The sequence below is a fragment of the Nicotiana tomentosiformis genome, chromosome 6, assembly GCF_000390325.3.
Source record: "Nicotiana tomentosiformis chromosome 6, ASM39032v3, whole genome shotgun sequence".
Lineage (NCBI taxonomy): Eukaryota > Viridiplantae > Streptophyta > Magnoliopsida > Solanales > Solanaceae > Nicotiana > Nicotiana tomentosiformis.
In genome coordinates, this window is record NC_090817.1 from 3,775,760 (window position 1) to 3,780,122 (window position 4,363).

A 4,363-nucleotide genomic window follows, 5' to 3' on the forward strand; every position below is an offset into this window, starting at 1 on the left:
CTACAGGAAAAAACAAACTTATCTACCCGCACTAAAACATCTTCTAGTATCCCCTCGGGTATCAGAGTTGTTTAGTCAGCCAACTGCAAAGATATTGGTACCGACCTTATCTCTCCAATCTCACTCTCCAGCTTCCTGTAAATAGACAAAGGCATTATATTAATTAAGGCACCAGAATCCATAAAGACTTATCAAATTTAATAGAGCCTAAAGAGCAAGGTATAGTAAAACTCTCTAGATTTCCACCCTTTTGTGGGAGTTTGTTTTGCAAGATTGCACTGCAATGCTCTATGAGCTTTACTACTGATGTCTCTTCTATCTTCCTCTTCTTTGTAAGGATTTCCTTCAAGAATTTAGCATAAGTTTGCATTTGGGAAAGCACTTATGTGAATGGCAAATTTACATTAACTTGTTTTAGCATATTCAAAAATCTCGCAAATTGTTTGTCCAATTTCTCTCTATACAGCTTTTGGGTAAAAGGTAAAGTAGGTATGTGCTTGCTCTCTACATGATCCTCCTTACTCAAACTCTCTTCTTTATTTTTTTGCTCTGTTGCCTTCTTGCCTTTCTTCTTCTTATCAACTTTATTTTTCAGCTGCTCCCTACTTTTATTTTCAGGTATCACAGCTTTTTGGACTAGGGTGGGCTCTTTCAACACTTGCCCGCTTCTCAGAGTTACAACATTCACCGTTTCTTTGGGGTTTCTTTCTGTATCAGCTGGCAGAGTTACCTGGGATCCTTTCAGATAATATTGTTGCAATTTGTCCCACTTGTCTCTCCAAATTTCGAAGACCAATACCTATTTCCTTAATAGCTTCTCCATGTTCCCTTATAGTTGCACTATGAATTTCAAGCTTCTCATCAGTTTTCTGAATGAAAGACTTCACAAGATCTTCTAAGCTAGATTGAATGGGCTGTTGAGGCTGAAATTGTTGTCTCTACTGATTTTGATAAACTGGATCTCCTTATCCCTAAGGTCTAGGATTATTCTGTTGCCACGCATTCGCAGTACCCCCAGATGAGTTCCATGAAAAACCGGGGTGCCTCTTACCCATTGCATTATATTTGTAATTTCTCACATCATTCACTTTCTCAGTTGAGGCTTGACACTCACGAGTAGGGTGTCCTCTTCCACATATACCACAATCTGCGTGAGTCTCACTTTGTATTGAAGCTAAGGTTAGCTTCCTTATCTCTTTCTCCATAGCATCAAGTTGTACCTGCACAGATATGTTGACATCAACCTGGTGAACACCAGTTGCTCTTCTTCTTTCAGCACTTTCAGAGGGCCACTGATTTGCATCTTCAGACAATTCATCAAGAATAGTGACTATCTCCTATGGTGTCTTTTTCATCAACGGGAATCTAGCTGCATTGCTCAATGTTCTACGTGAGGCCGATGTCAACCCATCCCAAAAATCCTGGAGTTGCATCCAGAGTTCAATTTCACTATGTTGACACTTTCTGACTATCTCCTTAAACCTCTCCCAAGCTTCAAACACAGTTTCATTATCTTTCTGGCAGAAGTTATGGATCTCTCTTCTAAACTTGCCCGTTTTAGCTGAGGAGAAATATTTATCAAGAAATTTTCTGGTCATCTCCTCCCATGTTCTAATTGATCCCTGGGACAAGCTTCGAAGCCACTACTTCGCATCATCTTTAAGTGTGAAGGGGAATTTCCTTAAGTAAACTGCATCTTGTGAAACACCATTGTATTTAAAGGTGTTCATAATCTCCTCGAAGTCCATTAGATGGTTATTTGAATCTTTGTTCATCTTTCTTCTGAAGACACAACAATTTTGAAGAGTCTGGAGCAACCCTTGCTTTAATTAGAAATGTTTTGCTGCAAGTGGAGGTGGTATGATACTTGACAATCCTTGGTTGTAGACTGGTCTAGCGTAATCACCAAGTGGTCTCCCAGTACCGGGAGCTATGTTTATGAACTGGCCTACACCCACGGGTTGATTTTGATTAAGTATGTGACCCCTCTCTTCTTCATAGATGTGTTGCACGTCTCTAATAGCTGCTTCCTCAGTATCCCGTGCATCTTTTTCTCTTTGTTGGACTGCCTCTCTTGCAGCCAAATCCACATTATCATCATCTCCATCCATATTTTCTTTGGTTGAGGATTGCCCAACCCTCTCTATATTCTCAGTGAGATTTCTTTTCTTCCTCAACTATCGCTGTTATTTTTTGATTTCTGGTTCGTATGGTAGCAATTCCTTCCCAGAAAATCGAGTCATGCACCAATCTAACCTGTAGCTTGCGCACAGTCAAAGAACACCAAGGGTAAAGAGAGAAAATAAAAAGAAAAAGAAGAATTCTTGAATTAGCGCTACAAACTATTTCAAACACTATTGATTGCCAATCCCCGGCAATAAAGCCAAAATTTGACAAGCGCAAAACACACACTTAAATATGCTCGCTAGTCGAATATAGTATAATATACTATTGTATCCACAAGGATTGGAGTTAAACAGTATTATCGTAGTTTGTAGCTAGATTTCTATCCAAGATAAAATTATGTGATTAAAGACTAAAATTAACTAAGAATCTAAAACTAATTAACGAATGACAATCGAACGAAAGTGAGCAAGGAAGATATCAATTGGAGAAAATAGGGATTGATTGGATAGGTGAAAGATAATTGCTTGGGATTTAACTCTAGTTAATTCACTTCTAATATTCAAGTGAGTCTCTCGAATTCACTCAATTATTAGTTCAAACGTTTAGCTGAAATGCCTCTCTCGATTAAGTCTCAACCTTACAATTTGAACCAGTGTAAGCTTGGTGAAGATAGGCAAGAATTCATAATGGATTGGTCTTTAGGAGAACCTCTTTCGATTATCCTCCTAGCTAGGTTTAATCAATGATTCAACTAGCCTCTTTCTATTACTAAGGAGAACTAATGATTGTAACCAACAGGATAATGCAAAAACATCACAAGTTATGCCTCTCTCATGAACATGTGAATATAGATGCAAAATTGAGTCATGCACCATTCTAACCTGTAGCCTGCGCACAGTCAAAGAACACCAAGGGTAAAGATAGAAAATAAAAATAAAAAGAAAAAGAAAAATTCCTGAATTAGCGCTACAAACTATTTCAAACACTATTGATTGCCAATCCCGGGCAATGAAGCCAAAATTTGACGAGCGCAAAACACACACTTAAATATGCTCGCTAGTCGAATATAGTATATTATAATATCGTATCCACATGGATTAGAGTTAAACAGTATTATCGTAGTTTGTAGCTAGATTGCTATCCAAGATAATCAATAATTTAGAATTATGTGATTAAAGACTAAAATTAACTAAGAATCTAAAATAAATTGACGAATGACAATCGAACAAAACTGAGCAAGGAAGATATCAATGGGAGAAAATAGGGATTGATTGGATAGGTGAAAGATAATTTCTTGGGATTTAACTCTAGTTAATTTACTTCTAATGTTCAAGTGAGTATCTCGAATTCACTTAAGTATTAGCTCAAACGTTTAGCCAAAACGCCTCTCTCGATTAAGTCTCAACCTCACAATATGAACCAATGTAAGCTCGGTGAAGATAGGCAAGAATTCGTAATGGATTGGTCTTTAGAAGAACCTCTTTCGATTATCCTACTAGCTAGGTTTAATCAATAATTCAACTAGCCTCTTTCGATTACTAATGAGTACTAATGAACGTAACCAACAAGATAATGCAAAAACATCACAAGTTATGACTTTCTCATGAACATGTGAATATAGATGCAACAATTAAAACATCCAATATGATTCAATACATAAAAGCTAGAGTTAATATCCACAAACAAATATCAATATACCAACTCCATCAAACCCTAAAGGGAACTAATCCATAGATATAGAGTAATTCATCAAAAATATGTTAAAGAGAAACATAGAACGATCCAAACTCTTGTCTTGAGTGAGGATTGAATGATGAATTCCTTGTGCTTTTGCTTCTCCACCTCCTCCTTAGCCTCCTTAGGTCTTAGATGTGTCAAAAGTCCAGGAAATAACATTTTCCCATGTATTTATACTAAGTAGCGTCGAGCCCAGACGAAATCACCTTCTCCTACGCGAATTAGGATAATTACTCTATATATTTTGCACAGGCGCGCCGCATGGAGCGACGCGCCATGCGGGGCTTTAGTGGGAAACTTTAGAGATCTAGTTCTGACATGCAGCAGAGATTTGCACTAGCGCATCGCACAATGTGTCACATAGTGTATCGCATTAGTGGAAATTTCTCAGAGTACGGATTTTGCTTCGATATTTACATCCAGACTTGGTCCTCGACCCCCGAATACGATACCAGCTTAATCCCTTGGGGTTTTACTCAGACATCAAATCTCCAAATAG

General features: G+C 37.8%; 1 non-coding gene across 1 annotated transcript; it reads left to right on the forward strand.

The window, feature by feature from the left end:
• Positions 1-1,443: 1,443 nt before the first annotated feature.
• LOC117279334 (small nucleolar RNA R71) lies at positions 1,444-1,550 on the forward strand. Its single transcript, XR_004509745.1, has one exon. It is a non-coding gene; the product is annotated as a small nucleolar RNA R71 (small nucleolar RNA).
• Positions 1,551-4,363: the final 2,813 nt, after the last annotated feature.